Source organism: Asparagus officinalis, chromosome 8, assembly GCF_001876935.1.
Source record: "Asparagus officinalis chromosome 8, Aspof.V1, whole genome shotgun sequence".
Classification (NCBI taxonomy): domain Eukaryota; kingdom Viridiplantae; phylum Streptophyta; class Magnoliopsida; order Asparagales; family Asparagaceae; genus Asparagus; species Asparagus officinalis.
In genome coordinates this window covers 3,869,245-3,888,973 of record NC_033801.1, presented here as the reverse complement: position 1 = coordinate 3,888,973, position 19,729 = coordinate 3,869,245, and positions in this window count along the sequence as shown.

The following is a 19,729-nucleotide window of genomic DNA, read 5'->3' as shown; positions in this document are numbered from 1 at the left end:
TTTGCCTTACGGTCGGCTCGCCAGCACGAGTTAAGATCGATCAGGATGGCGAAAGTTCGCCTTTCACTCAACTCGCCTGCCCGAGTCCAGAGTCGAATCCGCCAGCAAACCCCAAGACCGTCAGTACAGCTGGGTGTCCGCTGCCCCACGTGCTGAGATGGACCTTCCCATCCCCCTCGACCCAAAGGGAGAGAGCACGGTACCCCAAGACCGTCAAAACGGCCACTCCCAGTACGCACAGCACGAAGGTCTGGACAGGTGTCGAGTCAACCCGAGCATTCATAAATGCGACTCACCTCGGCTGTCTGAGTCAAGAGCTGGATCCGTCGGCGCTCGGCAAGTTGGCTAGACCCACTCGAGTACTGTGCACCTACTTCACCGCCTCTCCTGACCGAAAAGGAGAAAGCACCGTGCCCAAAGCACGCCGGACGGTCACGCACAGTACGAATGATCGGACAGACGCCTCATCAACCTGCGAACTCATAAATGCGGTTCATTAATGCCGGTCAGGTCCACTCGGATAACAGACGGCCGTTGCCTCATATACAAGAATGGGCCTTCCCATCGTAGGTGACAGGACATAAAGCACAATCCCTGGAATGACCATTCATGGTATCGAGGAACGGCGAGACGTCTCTGAAGAGGATGTGGTCACATCCCACAATTCAAGGAGAAGTCAAGATGTCCTTCTTCCATTTAAAAGCCCCTTCCAGCACACTGGAGGAGAGGTCGCAAAACTTGGAGAAAAAGAGTTGAGACCAAGCTCTCTGCATAATCTTTGCATTGCAGCATCGGACGACAGTAGAGTCCCTCGAAATCGAGTTCGACCAGGCCAAGTACGAAGAATACTTGTCCTCTTCCTCCTCTGGTGGCGATGCGTCCCGCAAACGCCACAGAACTGTGCGCCGAGGCCGACCTCAGACGGTCAAAACCTCTGCACCTGAGGGTTCCACCCGAACCTCATCGGAGGAGCCCACTCCCTCGCAATCGATCAAGGCCAAGCCAGAGATCGAGCGCAAGAGGCGAGGGTCTGCTAGATGGATCGCCAAGCGGTCCACGCAGACACCTACCTCGGAGGAAGCGCCGGTTCACTCCGGCACAAACCACACTGCCACAGCTCACGGTGACGCTCTCCCCGCTGGGAGAACTAACCAACAGCGACGGCAAACGCTCGTCAGACAGGAGGCCCAAACCTCCATTTCTCACGACGGCCTGAACCATCATACAGGCCCGAGAAACACTAGACGGGAAGGCAAACTGCCCGACGTCGGAAGGCCCTCCAAATCAGGAGCGCCAACCGAGGACGGCAGAGCCATCCGCTCAGGAGGACTTCGCTTCTCAGGTCATATCCCTGATGCGAATAAACCACACCGAGCGAACGAGCCTACCCGAGTAGGCGAATCCTCGAAGGCTGGCGAGCCTCGTCATAACCATTTGACGGATAAACGTAAAGGTAGAGAAGTAGGCGAGTCCTCGCGAACCCGTTCTTCCAGGCGAAGGGGTGAAACCCGCCCACGTACTGGAGCTCGCTCAAACGCGAAGACTCGCCAGTCAAGGCGAGATCGCTCGACTCCAGCACCAAAGCATTCCATCCAACGCGCACCAGAGGGCGCACCCAAAAACCTCTCGTCGACTCACCAGAGCGACTCTTCTGAGGCCGGGGGTTGTCACCAACCACCCGTAGAAGACCTCAGAGAATTCTTGACTCGCAAACGCACTATCCATGAGGCGAATCCTCAGTGCCACTGCGAGAGACTCATCCACACGGTCCTCGCCGACTGCCAATCCGTCGGAACGGCGAAACCTTTGGTGTTTGAGGGACTTTCTCAACAGTCCTCTCGACCAAGGCCCTCCCTTCGAAGGCGCCGTCATCGGAAAAGACGCGCTGCCGACGACCTGGAGCTCTCATCCGCCACAGTTAACATGACGGATAAGGGGAAGGCGGTACTCTCCGACTCGCCAGACTCGGACTCTGTCCTAAGACCTAACACCCGGTTCGCTCGACGTCGGCAGGAAGGAATATTCCAGCGAACCCGTAGTCACAGGGGGGTAAGTATTGGGTTTGACTATTCCACCCTAGTACCTCCCTCCTACGGCGAAGACGAGGTTCATTCGGCAGCGGCCACATCTCAGACCTCGCGCTCAAGTCAAGACGCGCAGGCGAGAGTGCACATGACCGGACTCGATACCGAGCAGACAATGGCCCAAAAGCTGGAGGAACAGCAGGCGACCATCGACTCTCTAAGAGAGATGATGGAACAACTGCTGAACAAGAAGAAAAAGAAGAAAAGGGCCCAACGCCCCTTACCCCGGCAAACTAGAGACAGGGAGTGGGTACCTCCCCTCCGTCCCGTGTCTGAGGCGGAGGATAATCAACATTCCGATTATTCCTCCAAGACATCAATAGGAACGTCGCACACTGCGGATAGCACCCGTGACAAGAGGTTCGATGAATTCCAAGACCAGCTGAACGCGCTGAAGCTTCAGCAAAATATGAACAAGCTGGGGGTGGTACGTCCCTACCCCACGGAATGGGACACGGTCCCATACCCAGCGAAGTTCAAACCCATCAGCTTGTTACAGTTTGATGGCAAGGGGTCACCCTCGCAGCACATCTATTATTTTATGGCGCAAACCGGATTCCTTACCGGGAATGACGCCATTCTCACTCGACTGTTCATAGGTACCCTCAAGGGGGTGGCCTTTGAATGGTTCCGCAAACTGGAGCCCGGCTCTATCAAGGCATGGGCCGACGTTGAAAAGCTTTTCCTCGCCCGCTTCTTCGACGATGACACGGAAGTGTCAATGGCCACTCTCCTCGCTGAGAAGCAACGGAAGTCGGAGTCGGTCAACGACTTCGTAAAAAGATTTCGGAATCGGTCAGTCCACTGTCGGGACCAAGTTTTTGAGGCGACGCTGATTGAGATGTGCCGCAATAATCTGTCGATCCATATCCTGTCCAAAATAGGGGTAGTAGAGACCCGGACTTGGAAAGAGCTTGTTCGCCAGGGCGAGCAAGTCGAAAATATGATCAAGAGGCTGGAGGCTGAGGAGCCGCAGTCCAAAAAGGGAGCAGCGGAGCCAGCTGCGCCGAAGAATCCTCCTCGGTCGAGGGGAAAAGAAATCATGGCAGTCGACACCGCCCCAGCGCCGAAGGCTGCTCAAAAGCCTAAACCTAGGCAGTTTGAGCCACGCCCCCAGCGGCAATATGATTTCAAAGAAGACCAGGTGGTGGCGACTCTCGACACTCTACTCAAGAGTGGGCGAATTAAGTTGCCAGAAGCCGCCAAGCCTGAGGAACTCTACTCAAGAGTGGGCGGATTAAGTTACCGGAAGCCACCAAGCCTGAAGAGGCAGACAAAACCGGTGACCCAAGTTACTGTGCATATCACAGATTCCTTGGGCATCACACAACCAAATGCTACGTCCTCAAGGACAAACTCCAGGCCCTCTACGACGCGGGGGTCTTGAAGAAAGAGAAGGTCCAAAAGCAGGTGACGGCGAACATGGTCACTTTGAGCTTTGGGACGGGTCTCCCAGAGGTTCAAGCTCCGGCGGGGATAATTCCTATCCCCAAGGCGATTTTGAAGATCACTAACGACGATCCTCACAACCAGCGGGAGAAGGGTTTGGTTCCACAAACTCTGCCATCAGGGCAAGTGATGTGGGTCCATCCGGACCTCCTCGACGACGAGCAGTGGACCGCACAGCCTTCCAAGGAGGCTAAGAGGAAATATTGCAACGTTGTCACCGCCATCCTGGATACGGATGACGCGGCGATGACTGCCTTAACCGACTCTGAAGAAGACACCAACGTCTTCGCCACGAGAGCCGGAAAGGAGTTTGCAAAACAATATCCCGCGAGGACGGAAAACCCAGCAGGACCTCCCGCGAGGCCGGCCGCAGCAGTCCCTCCCAATCCGGATGAGCCAAGTTCAAGCCGCCAGCCTTACCGGTTCAACGTGCTCGCGCAATTGAAAAGCATACCCGCGCGAATCACCGTGTACGACCTCCTCCGGTTGTCTAGGCCTACCCGGGAAGCCTTACAAGAGGCGTTGGCTGACGCAGAGGCGTTCTCGACCCATTTCTCGAAAGAAACGGAGATCGAACAGGGCTGTACAACTTGCTGCCAAGTCTCCGAGAGACAGATCCCCTGCATCACTTTCACCCCCGAGGACATGCTCATCAAGAACACGTCCCACGACCGGCCGCTGTACTTCACGGGATACGTCGGCTCGGCGAAAGTGGAGCGGATCCAGGTTGACCCGGGGTCCGCGCTGAGCATCGTGCCCCTGAAGCTAATCAAGCATTTGGGGATACCGTCGAAGCGCCTAGCCTCGACCTCGACTACCATCTTCGGCTTTAACGCCACGGGTACTCGGCCGCTCGGCAAAATCCGCCTGAAGTGTCGGATAGGCGACATGAAGACGGAGGTGACGTGCTACGTTATCGATGCTGAACCCTCCTACAACATACTCCTGGGGCGTCCGTGGATTCACGGCAACCGGATCGTGCCGTCCACACTACACCAGTGCTTGAAGTACGTGGACAATTACGAGCGGGTAAGAACAGTAGTGGCCGACAAGCACCCCTTTAAAGGCGTCGAGAACTACTTCGCGGATTCTCTGCTGTACCAGGACCCCGACCAGCCACCAGCAGAAGAACTGGAGAGTGGCAATGAGGTGGACAGCGAACCTGAATATGGTGACAGCTTAATTCTGAACGACTTTGAGTCAATTGTAATTGGTTACGAGAATCACCATGTAACCAACGCCGTTCAGGCAGAAAAGCTTATCATGAATGAATCCGACTTTGCTTATTATTTGTCGTCTTGCTCCTCGTCCGAGGATGACACATCTAATAACTTATGGTCGACACTCTACAGTGAGTCTTCTCTACACTTGCCGGTATGTTCGTCATACGTCTTCAAGACGCGACTGATCGAGCCATCGCGAGCTGTATTCGTCGTGCCAGCACGGAAGAGGTATCGAAAAGACATCATCTTCGGTCGAATCGATCGTCCCCTACGCACGCTATGGGACGAATCTGAGGACGAAGACCCAGCGCCCCAGTTCTCGCAATACAGTCGAGTGGCGAAACATATAATGAGCGACATGGGGTACGACCTCACTCGCTTGGAGGGCCTGAATTACGGCCGAGGACGCAAGACGGTCATCAAACCCGCCTACGTCCCCACAAATTACTTCAACAGGACCCAGAGAGGCTTAGGCTATTCCTCCTCCTCGTCAGATTTGTGTTTTTACGTCGACGAGGATTCCGATTACGCATGTTCAGGGGATCAATCGTCAACAACCTCGGCTTGGGACTCAGACGTCAGCGTAATGGATTTGTTCGGTGGCCTTACGGTCAACATGGCCACAGTAGACCCCGCCGGAATGGCGGAGGATGAACAACTTCCACTTTATGACGAGACATGGGATCGCCATGTTAACGCCCAGTGGAACAGTCGCTTCGAACAGCGCGAACCACCAACTGAAGACGAAGTCCTCCAGGTGACCATGGGTACTGAGGTGAATCCCAAACCCATATTCATTAGCGGCAGTCTGCCTCCTCAAGAAAAAGAGGATCTCATCGCCCTCATACGGGAATACATTGACGTCTTCGCCTGGAATTACGAGGATATGCCTGGTCTGGATCCGCGGGTCGACACGCATCGCCTCAACATCAGCCCTGACGCCAAGCCGATCAAACAACAGCAGAGGCGGTTTCGCCCCCAAATCATGGAGGCGATCGAATCGGAAGTAAAGAAGCTGATCGAATCTGGCTTCATCAGAGAGGAGCAACACCCCGACTGGGTGGCGAATATTGTTCCAGTCTTGAAGAAGAACGGCAAGATCCGCATCTGCATCGACTTTAGGAACCTCAACGCCGCGTGCCCTAAAGACGAATTTCCCCTTCCCATCACGGATGTCATCATTGACAATACGTGCGGATTCGAGAGGATGTCCTTCATGGACGGCTTCTCGGGGTACAACCAAATCAAAATGCACCCCGAGGGCGAGAAGCACACTGCATTCAGAACTCCCATGAGGGTGTACTGTTACACCGTCATGCCTTTCGGGCTCAAGAACGCCGGCGCAACCTACCAACGCGCCATGAGCATGATCTTTCGAGATCATCTGCGAAAGACGGTCGAATGCTATGTAGACGACTTGGTCGTGAAGAGTCGCCGCAAGGAGGACCACCTCCAAGACTTGAAGGCGATGTTCGAACTCATGAGGACTCATCAGCTCAAGATGAATCCTACCAAGTCATTCTTGGGAATGTCTAGCGGCAAATTCCTCAGCTTCGTCGTCACGACGAAAGGGATCAGAATAGATCCAGACAAGGTGCGAGCTATCCAAGAGCTCCAACCGCCCCGAAATCTTAAAGAGCTAAGAGGCCTGCAAGGACGACTGGCTTATATCCGAAGATTCATCTCAAATCTCTCGGGCAAGTGTCAACCCTTCTCTAAGCTGATGAAGAAAGGTACTACCTTCGTTTGGGATGAGCCATGCCAAAGAGCCTTTGAAGAGATCAAAGCCTATCTCTCAAACCCGCCTGTCCTTGCGGCGCCGATCTCAGGGAGGCCATTCCTCATATATATACGGGCTATGGAACACTCTCTGGGTGCCCTCTTGGCTCAAAACGACGATGTAGGCCATGAGCAAGGCATCTACTACCTGAGCAGAACCTTGCAGGGCGCCGGACAACGGTACCCAATGGTCGAGAAGGAATGCCTATCCTTGGTCTTCGCTATCCAAAAGATGCGGCACTACTTGGTTGGCCAAACCATCCATGTCATCTCCCGGATGAATCTCATTCGGGTCTTCATGACGCAACCTGCAGCGTTAAACTGGCGCTTGGCCAGATGGGCGCTTCTGCTCTCTCAATACGACATCCACTTCATGCCGCAAAAATCAGTTAAGGGACAGGCTATTTGCGATCTCATGGCTAGTCACCCGCTGGGAGTGAAGACCGATCTATTCGAAGATCTGCCAGATGAACCTCCCGAAGCCAATGTGACTTCGTGCGTCCCGCGCAGGCGCGAGCGGCTCTATTTCTGCAGGAGTGGGGTGGTCCTCACCTCCCCGCACGGTCACGTGTTACCCCGGGCCTTCTCCTTGACGGAACCATGTACCAACAACGTAGCTGAGTACAACGCGTTGCTCGTAGGACTCGAGTTAGCCAAAGAGCTCGGGATCAAACATCTGGAGGCTTACGGCGATTCCCAACTCATCGTCAAGCAAATGACTGGCGAGTATGAAGTCAGGAATGACGATCTTGTCCCACTTCACAAAGCGGCCGTCAGACTAGTGGAGTTATTCGAGAGCTTCCGCATTGAGCACGTGCTCCGTTCAAAGAACACCCATGCGGATGCGCTCGCATCCTTGGCAGCTAACTTAGGGGTCACAGTCGCCAGCCGAAAACTTTTTCGACTCAGAGACGTCCCAGAGGCGAACGCCACCCATCAAGCCTCGGAGCAGCCAGATCAGGAAGACTAACGTCTCCCGATCATCGATTATGTCCTATACGGCATATTGCCCGAGGACTCGAAGGAACGAGAGTCTGTCCGACGGCGTGCCTCGCGGTTCTACTACGATTCAACCACTAAAACGTTGTATCGGAGGTCATACGACGGCTTGCTGCTTCACTGTCTTTCAAAAGCGGAGGCGCAAGAAGCCGTACGCGAAGCACACGACGGCGTGTGCGGAGCTCATCAGCCCGGACCCAAACTTTGGGATCGCCTACGGAGGATGGGCTACTTCTGGCCTGGGATGGTTACTGACGCAGTCGCTTATGCAAAGCGATGTTACGAATGCCAAATCCACGCCAACTACATACACCAGCCTCCTGAGGATCTGCATCCGACCAGGGCGTCTTGGCCCTTCGAGGCATGGGGGATGGACATAGTAGGGCCAATTTCTCCACCATCGGCGAAAGGCCACCGCTTCATCCTCGCGATCACTGATTACTTCTCTAAATAGGCTGAGGCTATCCCTTTAAGAGAAGTCAAGACCAGCGACGTGATCAAATTCATCAAGCACCATGTCATATACCGATACGGCGTACCCCGGCGTATCATTCATGACAATGGCACGCAATTTGTTAGCCATGCCTTCACCAGGTTCTGCGACAAGTTCCGAATACAGAACCTCTCTTCCACGGCCTACAACCCTTCAGCGAATGGTTTGGCCGAAGCTTTCAACAAAACGATCATCAAGATCTTGACCAAGTTGACTTCCACCAGCAAGCGCGACTGGAATGAAAAACTAGGCGAGAGCCTGTGGGCATATCGCACGACGATTCGCACACCGACTGGCACCACGCCCTACTCGTTGGTATACGGCTGTGAAGCTGTATTGCCATTAGAGATTCAGATTTCATCCCTCCGCGTCGCCCTAGCGACGGGGATGACGACTGAGGAGAATCACCAACTTCGACTCGCAGAGCTCGAAGCGTTGGACGACAAGCGACTGGAAGCTCAGCAGCACATTGAGTTTTACCAAGCTCGGATGGCCAAGAGCTTCGACAAGAAAGTCAAGCGCCGAGCCTTCAAGGAGGGAGAGCTCGTGCTCTTCGTCCGTCGACCAATGATCCTCACATCCAAGAAGAAGGGGAAATTCCAGTCCAAATGGGAAGGACCATTCGTGGTAGAGACAGTCTACTCAAACGGTGCCTATCGCCTCGTCAAACCGAACGGTGATAAGATCATGATGCCCATCAACGGCAAGTATCTGAAGAAGTACTACCCCTAGTTCTCCTTCACAAACTCCCATCACGACAAACACATTCAATTCGCCTATCTTCTCCAATGAGATGGCGGATCCACTCAAGTCGTTCACATCACGATAAACACATTCAATTCGCCTATCTTCTCCAATGAGATGGCGGATCCACTAAAGTCGTTCCAATCACGACATTCCCTGTCACGTTAACATTAAACCTCTAACATAATCTACTTACCAATCCTCTTCTAAAGGATGGTGGGTCCTCAAAGTCGTTCTAATCACGACATCCCCTGTCACGTTAACATTAAACCTCTGACACAATCTACTTACCAGTCCTCTTCCGAAGAATGGTAGGTCCCCATAGTCGCTCCAATCGCGACAAGACCTCATCAAGTTAATGATCACCTCTGATGATTGGCACCGTTATTCTTACGAATAGCATAGCCTAAGTAATGGCCAACCATGCGACGTGCTATTACTTCTGTCAGTAGTCACACTCCTACGTTCCTGAACTATTTGACCTATTCCAGATGTCCTAGCATTGCTTTAGGATAACTGATGGGTAGAGTCTACCAGGCGGTGACTCCTACCACAATCAATTGTCACATTCGGCGGACGACCTGTCTGTCGATTCCCCAGCCAACAACTCGCCAAGAGGCGAGTTGAAGTTGAAATTCTCCAGTTGGCCACAGGGACAAGCGATTGTTCTCCACTGCAAACCAAGTACTGCCCTCTCAATTCCATTGAAGCTACAACGCGAAGATCGGAGTTGACCCGATCCCACGCTGTGAGCAACAGAGGACAAAGCAAGAGCCTAAAACGACTAAGTCAAAAGCAAGATAGTCGAGGGTTCGTCAAAATTCAACTCAGAGGCCAAACGGCGCAGATAAAGAAAGAGGAAACTGTGCGAGCAAAGTAAAGAAAAGACATAACGAGCAAAACAAGGCCATAACGGGCCAAAGTTTACACAAGTTTGCGGTTTAGTTATGGTGCCTGAGGCACCGATTAAGATAACGAAATAAACAAAAGAAAAGACGACCTAGGCGGCATGAGAACTACAAAAACCTCAGCAGGCTGAACGAGCCGATCTTGGCTTTGAGCTTCGCACGCTCCGCTGCACGTCGGATCCTCGCCTCCTCCTTCTCCCTCTGTTGCCGCTTGGCCAAATCCGCCTTACTGGCCTCTTCCTCCTGGTGAAGAAGTTGAAGTGCCTCCTCCACCTCCCTGGCGGTCTCGCCGAGTCTCCTGGCCTCGTGTCCGCGCTCCAGCAGCTTGGCCTCGCCGCGAAGAGAGCTAGCGTCCTCGAAAAAGGCTCTGTCCAGATAGGCGTCCATCCGGTCCAAGACAGCCCGGTGCTGCTTCCGCAGACGTCGAAGCTCAGCCTCCTTCGCCTGGATCCGCTTCGCTCGCTCTTCGCGCTCGAGCAGATAACGCAGAGAAGGGGGTGGGGGCACGTCGGAGGAGTCCTCGTAGGCCAGTTCCTCGAGGCGGTACATCCACCCCTCCACGCGCTCAAGCTCCCGCTCACATCGCCGTGTGAGCAAGGCATCACCAGCGCGGCGAACCGCCTCCAAGCCCGCTTCCACAGCAGGAAGCGCGTCGTAGTATCGCTCGTCGCCAACACTGACCGAGATGGCGATCCCGTGCACCAAACCCACCAACTCCTGGAGGGGCACGAAAGCGGGGTGAGCCACGGGGTCCGGAATCGCAGGGACGGCAGCCGGAGCGCCAACGTCGACGACGGTGGCGGAAGAGCCGACACCCTCCGAGTCACTGTGATCGGAAGCAGAGGCCATGGAACAGAAGAAGTCGCTGCAGCGGTTTTCTTAGCAGATTTTTCCAAGCCCGCTTCCACAGCAGGAAGCGCGTCGTAGTATCGCTCGTCGCCAACGCTGACCGAGATGGCGATCCCGTGCACCAAACCCACCAACTCCTGGAGGGGCACGAAAGCAGGGTGAGCCACGGGGTCCGGAATCGCAGGGACGGCAGCCGGAGCGCCAACGTCGACGACGGTGGCGGAAGAGCCGACACCCTCCGAGTCACTGTGATCGGAAGCAGAGGCCATGGAGCAGAAGAAGTCGCTGCAGCGGTTTTCTTAGCAGATTTTCTCTCTCTTGAAGCAGGAAGAACTCTGCTAAAGAGGGGCGCCTGCGGATATATATGCCGAGAAATCCAACGGCTGGGATTCATCGCCCCAAGCGATCGAGCGGTCCAAACGCCCTGCGACGCTTCGAACTCGACGCCATTAAAGGCTACTCTTGAGACCCCAAACCGACAGATCGGATTGGGCACGAGAGGCGAAGCGACCGGTCGCTTCACCATAAATAAGCATTAATGCGCCTGCAGACTCCTGGCTGGCAAGCACTTGGCCCCGCCGACTGACACGTGGCACGAGTTTCGCCCGTAGTTGGATCTCCGACTGTTGGACAAATTCGCTGACTGCTCAAGTTTCGCCTGAAGTTCAAACTCGCCGGGCAAATCGGGTCAATCAAGTCTCGCCTGGAAACAAACTCGTCAATCAATTGAGTTTCACCAGCAGTTCGAATTCGTCAGGAATCGAATTCGTCAGGAATCGAGTTTCAGCATGCGCAAACCTCACTGATGCTTTAAGACAATACATTTGAATAAAGTTATGGTTTTTGCAATTGCGAAAGTCATAGTATTACGTTCGAAGAAGCAAAACATACACCCAGTGTTTAAAACAATACATTTGAACAAAGTTATGACTTCATAAACAAACAAGTCATAAACAAAATGTCTTAACACAATCATACATTTGAACAAAGTTATGACTTCATAAACAAACAAGTCATAAACAAAATGTCTTAACACAATCATGAAACAAAGGTTCTAGTCGAATACGCTAAAAGTGGAGATCTTTTCTTTGACTGCCTCCACCCGGCTCGCGTGGTCTTCCCGAGCTCTACCTTCAGCAGTCTTCCGAATTCGGTCTTCGCGGCTCAACCTGGCGGCAGCTTCCGCCTGGCGCAAGGCTTGCAGGCGTTGAGTTTCCGCCTCAGCATTCTTATTGACCTTTATAACGTCGGACTGGAGCCCCTTCCACTTCGCCTCCGCCTGTCCCAATTCGGCCCTCAGGCGAGCCATGGTGCGGTTGAGATCAATAATTTGCTCCTCTAGCAAATGTTGTTGACCCACCCAAAAGTTGGCGACAGACTCCAAATCCGCTATTTCTTTAGAGCGGGTCTCCTGCTCCAGGGCGTCCTGATTCCTGACATGAGCCAGGCAAGACTCCATGTTGGCTTCCGGACCTTCCCGTAGCAAGGTCTCTAACTCTATCATGTATGTCTCCAAGAGACGGAGTTCACGCACGCAACGGGTAGCAAGCTGATCTTCACCCGATCGCCGTAAATCAGCCACGCGATCATAGAGGGACTGCCTGAAGCTGTCGAAGCTACCCATGCCGAGTTCGACAAGAGAAATCACCTGCCTCACGGCACCCTCGAACTCTTTGATGCGAGCCTGCCAGGACAAGGACTTGGAGGGAACAAGCTTTTGGCCTGGAGCGAGCGCCGTGATGGGCGGAATTTCGAGGCAAGGTTCGGCTCCCGGCTGGGGAGCAGGATCTGAAGCAGCGGAAGTCGCAGGGCCCTCGGATTCGTCGTCCGAGATCAGGATAGGTTCGGCCGCATGCTCCTCGGCAGCCGACGCCCCCTCTTGACCTGTAAAACGCGACGACAATACAGGGAAGAATCAGAGGAAGAATACCTACTAAACTCACGCGAAAGTCGAAGCAGGAAGGTACCTTCAGCTGCGGCGTCTTCAGCAACGCCTGAAGAAGACGGCTCCTTCCTTTTCTTGGAAACGACCCTCTTCACCTTCGGTGCCATCAGGAGAAGGAGAAAAGGGAAAATTTGGGAAGATGATGAAGAGGCTGTAGATCCTCTTAATAGAGAGTAGGGGCGTTAAATATCCTACGAGTCCTAGACGGTTACTCAGTATTCGATTAGACCGTTCGGGGCTAAAGCAGTTGAAGGGTAAGGACGAACAAGATCTGACGGTTCACGACCACGATCTGCAACAACGGCCCGAATCGGGCGCAAGGGACGAAGAGCCCCACTACCTCGCATTTAATGCGAAACGGCTAGCCCACGTCTCCTTAACCGGCGTACACATGGATTAACACGTGGCCCACTGAGAGCGGAACCCGATCAGAGCCAGGTTCGCCGTTAACTCTTGCGAATCCGCCTGCGAACAAAATTCGCCTGCAGATGAAGTAAACTTGCAGCAAAAACTCGCCGGCAAGAATTCCTCTACAGTTGAGGTCCTCTTACGGTCGAATTCTGACTAATGCATGATTGCAAAAATGGAGCACACACACAAATGACAGTAGGCCAAAAACAAAAGGGATAATTTCATTCATGAAAAAGAAGTCCTATTACAAGCGGAAAATTAAAGGCGAATCACAGGGATTTCAATCTCAGTTCCGCCTCATGAATTTCTTCAGCATGGCGGAGCTCAAGCCTCCTTAGGACCTCTCGACGAATGTCTTCCTCTGTGCATGAAACCAAGTCTTGAATGGCCTCCCTGACATCCTTGAGAGCTCGATCCTTCTCCTCAACAGAATCAGTGGTCAATCGCCGGCGAGACTTAACGGCCTCCAACTCTTTTGCCACGTGATCACGAGCCTTCTCTTGAACGGCCAGGGCAGCCTGTGCTTCGGCTACAACCTGTTTCAGCCTCTCTACTTCGAAGGAGAGTCGGGAGAACTGGCTATCGACCGTTTCTTCCTCGCGGGCCACCCGTGCATCCTCGGCTTTGACCTGCTCCGACTCTGCTGACAACTTCAACTCTAGCGTCATGTTCTCGTTCAGGCGGCGATCACGATCTGCCAGAGCTACTCGAACTTCGCGGGAGGCGAGATCAACAAGAGTGGAACCTTCCGCACGAAGAGCGAGCAGCTGCCGGACAGCACCCTCCACTTCGTTCAGACGCTGAAAATAGGGCCTCGCCGCGGTAGCGCCGAGCCTCTTACGCAAGAAGGACGCATCGTGTTCAGGAAAGTCGGGAGAACTGATTATCGACCGTTTCTTCCTCGCGGGCCACTTGTGCATCCTCGGCTCTGACCTGCTCCGACTCTGCCGACAGTTTTAACTCTAGCGTCATGTTCTCGTTCAGGCGGCGATCACGATCTGCCATAGCTACTCGAACTTCGCGGGAGGCGAGATCAACAAGAGTGGAACTTTCCGCACGAAGAGCGAGCAGCTGCCGAACAGCCCCCTCCACTTCGTTCAGACGCTGAAAATAGGGTCTCGCCGCGGTAGCGCCGAGCCTCTTACGCAAGAAGGATGCATCGTGTTCTAGAACTTCCTTAAATTCCTCGAAGGGGCAGTTCTCCTCCAAGACGAGCCGGGTGCAGTGGGCCAAGGTATCTTCGAAATTGGCCAGAGCTCGCTCCACCTGTGTCTTTCGCCAGCGTTCCAAGGGAGAGAGGGCGGCCTCCTCCGCCGTGGATGAAATCACGGTCGAGGTACCTATAGCCATAACCGTAGGGGTGGTAACGGGCACCACCGGAGCCGGTGCGACCAATGACGCCCTCGGTGCAGTGGTCACAACGTCAACGGCCACCGTCGACGAAGAAATGGCCACCTGCAGAGTAGGAGCCTCCCGTTGAAGCGGAAACTCTCGCGCCGATGAACGACCCCCAGCCGACGCTTCCGCAGGAGCAGTAGATCCCCCTATTTGGCCAGGCGCGTCCTCAAGAGCCAAATCCTCTTCCTCGCTGGACAATGCCTCGTGAGCCGAGACGTTGTCATCCTCCTCAGATTCGCCCGTCTCCCCAGGTGAGCGATTCGCCCAAGAGTGAGGATCCTCCTCACCTGCGACTTCACGGGTAGGATCAGCTACGAATACACGGAAAGAGGTTAACAGAGAACCCTCGAAAGGGACCGTACTAACGGTCAGGTACGGGAGGAGGAGTAATGCTAAAACACACACTTACCTGAGCCGGTGGGCGTCTCCTCATCTCCGACCTCCTCTTCTTCGTCAGAAGGGATGGAGATCACTTTCTCAATCGCACCTGCATAGGTCCGACGCCAATGTCAAAAGGTATGAGATCAATGTTGTGATCAAAGACACTGTCGCAAAGATTACTCGCGTTCCACCAGACATGAGTTCTGGAACCAGAAATTGGCAGGATTAGCACTAGCACCCCGATACCAGTGGCAGTTTAAGAGCGTGTGGTGTAAATCGCGGTCCTTCGCGGGCAACTCAAAGCGAACCTGGGTACCCCCAGCATGGGTCCAGAACCATCCCCGAGCTCCGTCAACCAGTCCTCCTTCGAAGTGTAGGCGGGGGTTGGTATTGCCCACATACAATTGATCATACCCAAACTGGCGCGCAAACCTACAGGGGATGTATGGCTCGAGATAGCATGTAGGGCCTATTCTCAGAATGTGATACCCCGGTCGGATATTCACCAACCAGCGAAAGGCACCACGAGTGAGGACCGTGTAGTGATCCGCCGTTGGCGCATCCTTGAGAGACTCTCCATATCCGCCCCCGCTGAAATAAGGGAAGGAGCTGCGAAAATTATAATGCCCGAAGTGGGAGAGCGTCTTCCTTGCATCAGGGACGTCCTTGCATTTCCAAGAGCACCTCTCCAAGCGCTGGACGAAAGGGACAAACTTGTCGCCCTGAAGCGCTCTCCAAGCGCTGGACGAAAGGGACAAACTTGTCGCCCTGAAGCGCCGCCGGGGCGCTCATCAAACATTTGCAGTGATATACGAACCACGCCATCAAGTAGGTGTACGGTAGCCCCACCCTAGGATTGGGAGTTTTGATAACTACTCCTTCCCCCTCATCAAGGACCGACACACGGCAGAATTGGGCCGTCAGAGTGCGGAGCCCCCGGTGAATGCACTTCGTCAAGGACCGACACACGACAGAATTGGGCCGTCAGAGTGCGGAGCCCCCGGTGAATGCACGCTATCGTCGCCGATACCAGGGAATAAGACTTCCCGTGAGCTAGGAAAACCGTCGGATACACGACCTCCACGGGAAGAGCCTCAAAGGAGTGAGTGGGGATTACGCACCTCTTCAGCCATAACATGAGGTACCCCGCAAGCAGAGCCTTCCCAGAGATAGGGGACATGGCCTCCCCGCGAGCAGCGCCTTCCCCGAGATGGGAAACTCCGCCTGATGATGGAATGAGTGAAAGACCGTACCAGACTTAAACCCGCCTTCGTCGCGGTCAAGAGTCATGGTGCTTCCTTCTTTAGCTGTCCTCGCCTCCACTTCGGGTTGGTCGCACACGCCTAACGGGAGAGCGGGACTCCCCTTGACATCGTTCCCCAGAAACAGATAATCAGCCCAATTCTTGTGGCTGATCCCCGGGGTCTTCTTCTTCCCCTTATGATCCGAGGCCCCTAAGGTGCTGAGGCATATGTAGTAGTGGCAGAGTAGCTCCCACAGAGTTTCAACCGCCAAAGGGGAATGGTTCGACAGCTGATCGATCTCATCTTGATCGGGGACGTACTCCTCGTAAGGAAAGTCTCCCAGAGGCAGCCCCGACACGTCGTACATCTCGTGAGGGGTGATACCGAGCTCACCATTGGGGGTGAAAAATGTGCCGCTTTCCGCGCAATACAGTTCCAGGATACTATGGAACTGAGAAGCGTTGATCCGCAGGCCGTGTCGCGTAAAGACGCCACAAGTGACCCCGTCCTGAGAAGGGGTCAAATCCCAGTTCATCGTCCGAGGAATGGCGAAGGACCGCAGCTCGACGATCGAAAACCCTCTCGACATGCTGGGGAGGTAATAATGAACCCCCTCTACCGTGCGGAACCACCGACTCTCTTTGAGCAACAGGGCGGAAGGGTCGGCCATAGCGTCGCCGAACAAAAATTGAGGCTTCGGCAGCTCTGCCCTGTCCTCATCTGTCAGCGCCGCGTTGGTCGTCAGCTCGCGTAATGTCAAGTGATGACCATCCGTGACTCTCTTTATCAGGCCATGCGGCTTGTCGGCGGTGAACACAGGTATTGAAGCCAAAGAGGGAAATCGAGGAGGTGCCGTGTAGCCTGTAGCCCCGACATGACCGACGGCCACACCCTCCGGGAAAGCCTCATCGGAAAAGGTCACTGCAACAAGAAATAAAAAGTCAATCGAGACAAAATCCGCCCGTAAGGGCAGAATCGGCCATCAAACAGAGGAGGGCGAAATCGCCCATCGAAAGGGGGAACCCACTTCGAATGAGGTCTATCCGTACAGACTATATTCCCCTTTAATAGGAAAGAGCCGAACTCGCCTCACGAAAAAAGGAGTTCGCCTCCTTCCCACTGAAGGATTCGCCCGCAGAGACAGTAGTCATCCTCTAAGGGCAAGCAGGGCAAACTTTGCCCCAAATCGGGGAAGCTACCAAGCATAATGAGCAACGCTCATCTCCCTAAAATCCGACGCCTAAGACCTACAAGAGATCGTCCAACGAACCCATCAACATACCTGGGCGCGATTCCAGAGCACCAGCAGGCATGCCGGTGGAGAGACGGTCGGAGTAGCGTCCGGGGCCCGCACCCCTCACTTTGCACCTCTTAGATTTTGGAGCCATTGTAGAATGAAGCGGGAATTTTTTCCTTGGAAATTCCTTTCAAGATTTGAGAGCGCGGTAACTCCCAATGAAGGAAAACGGCTGATTTAGAAGGGCGAAGTTGTCCACGTGGCCACGACTGCCCACGAAAAGCGAAAACCCTAACGGACAGAAGACGTGGCCACGATCAAATTCGATGGCTCAGATCACCCTCGGTATATCGAAAGGACCGAGGTTGACGGTTGCATCCGACGGTTGAGTTCGAAAACCACGGCCACGATGCGTCGCGGGGCGAAACACACGAAAATCGTGTTGTCAAATCACGATCGCCACGACCCGATGAGACCGTGCCGCCTTAGCTGGGAAGCACAAAACCCTATCGGCAGACACGTGGCTCATCTACCGTCAGATCTGGGCCCTTCTCAAAAAGGAAGGGTCTCGCCTGCAAATACTCGGCATGACCTCGCGAGTCGCACGAAACTTGGCTCCCCAAAGACTAATTTCGCTTCACTCGCCACCAAAAGGTGAATTTACAAACAGAATAACCTCGCTTAAACGGTTAAAACCCACGCCTCAGACGGCTAAGGGTTAGAGCGGAAATCTTAGCATTAAGCCTAAGAGAAACTGTTCACCAACTCATCATACTGAGGGGAATAGTATGGCTAGCCCGATTCAAACGGTGATCGGTAAAGGCACATCAAACCCGTTGATAGCTGAGGGTTTGCTAAAAATCCTAAAGGAAATCCAAGGGCACTTGCTCCGCCGAAGTTTTCTTCATTCAAAGTATTCCAGACCACACGCGAGCCGGTTTAGGTCTGAAAACTTTGAAGGGGGTCTTGTAGACGGTAAAAAAAAATACCTCTATAGGCTTACAGGAAATTCGCCTGCGAGAAGAGCTCGCACGCTCAGTTCTCTGGCACGGGCCTAAATCGCATAGACGTAAGATATGCTCGGTTCTAGGTTCGCCTTACGATCGGCTCGCCAGCACGAGTTAAGATCGATCAGGATGGCGAAAGTTCGCCTTTCACTCAACTCGCCTGCCCGAGTCCAGAGTCGAATCCGCCAGCAAACCCCAAGACCGTCAGTACAGCTGGGTGTCCGCTGCCCCACATGCTGAGATGGACCTTCCCATCCCCCTCGACCCAAAGGGAGAGAGCACGGTACCCCAAGACCGTCAAAACGGCCGCTCCCAGTACGCACAGCACGAAGGTCTGGACAGGTGTCGAGTCAACCTGAGCATTCATAAATGCGACTCACCTCGGCTGTCTGAGTCAAGAGCTGGATCCGCCGGCGCTCGGCAAGTTGGCTAGACCCACTCGAGTACTGTGCACCTACTTCACCGCCTCTCCTGACCGAAAAGGAGAAAGCACCGTGCCCCAAAGCACGCCGGATGGTCACGCACAGTACGAATGATCGGACAGATGCCTCATCAACCTGCGAACTCATAAATGCGGTTCATTAATGCTGGTCAAGTCCACTCAGATAACAGACGGCCATTGCCTCATACACAAGGATGGGCCTTCCCATCGTAGGTGACGGGACATAAAGCACAATCCCTGGAATGACCATTCATGGTATCGAGGAGCAGCTAGACGTCTCTGAAAAAGATGTGGTCACATCCCACAATTCAAGGAGGAGTCAAGCTGTCCTTCTTCCATTTAAAAGCCCCTTCCAGCACACTGGAGAGGAGGTCGCAAAAAACTAAAAAGAAAAGAGTTGAGACCAAGCTGTTAGCAGATCCTTGCGTTACAGCACCACCACCTAGTTCCGAGCCCCGATCGCCGACGAACTAAGCAGACCCGAACTCTATTAGCCCGAGCTTCTACTGCGTACTGAAGCTCCCCAGCAACCTCATTCGAACGGTCCAAGGGAAGCGGACTCGACACGAGCATCGAGCGAAGCATCCTGTAGCTACCTAAAGTCCCCACACAAAACAAAGAGGGCCTTCCCTCTGCTTCTGTTGTAAACATTTGATTTGTTAGTTTGTAATAAGCCTTCTTATTAATACAAACAAACACTCCCTGTTTTCGGGAAATCAAGTTTTCACCCTACAGGAACCTGGCTCAAGAGGTTGATTTCTCTCAAGCTTGAATAATAATTCAGGCTGTCATGGGGGATGAGGGATTGTGCCTCGAGACGAGCGAGAGCTTTTCGTCATCGTTGTTTGGATCTTTTTGAACGAGGAGCGTTCATGTCGACGACGGAGGCGTAGTCTACATCGACATGAATGGTTGATCCCTCTTGCACAGGGGTCTGCGATGATCGTTCATCGACCCATTCAGCAGCCCCTAGACCTGCATTCTCGAATCTCGGCTCGGCCTCAACTGGTTCGGGGGGAAAAACCCCCTGCCTCGACTTGGGTAGATCCCTCAGGCTTAGTTGCCTCGGCCCCTTGGGGCTGGGCCACCCGCACGACTCTGCAGCCATCACAAGATGTGTTGCCGCCAGAAGAGGA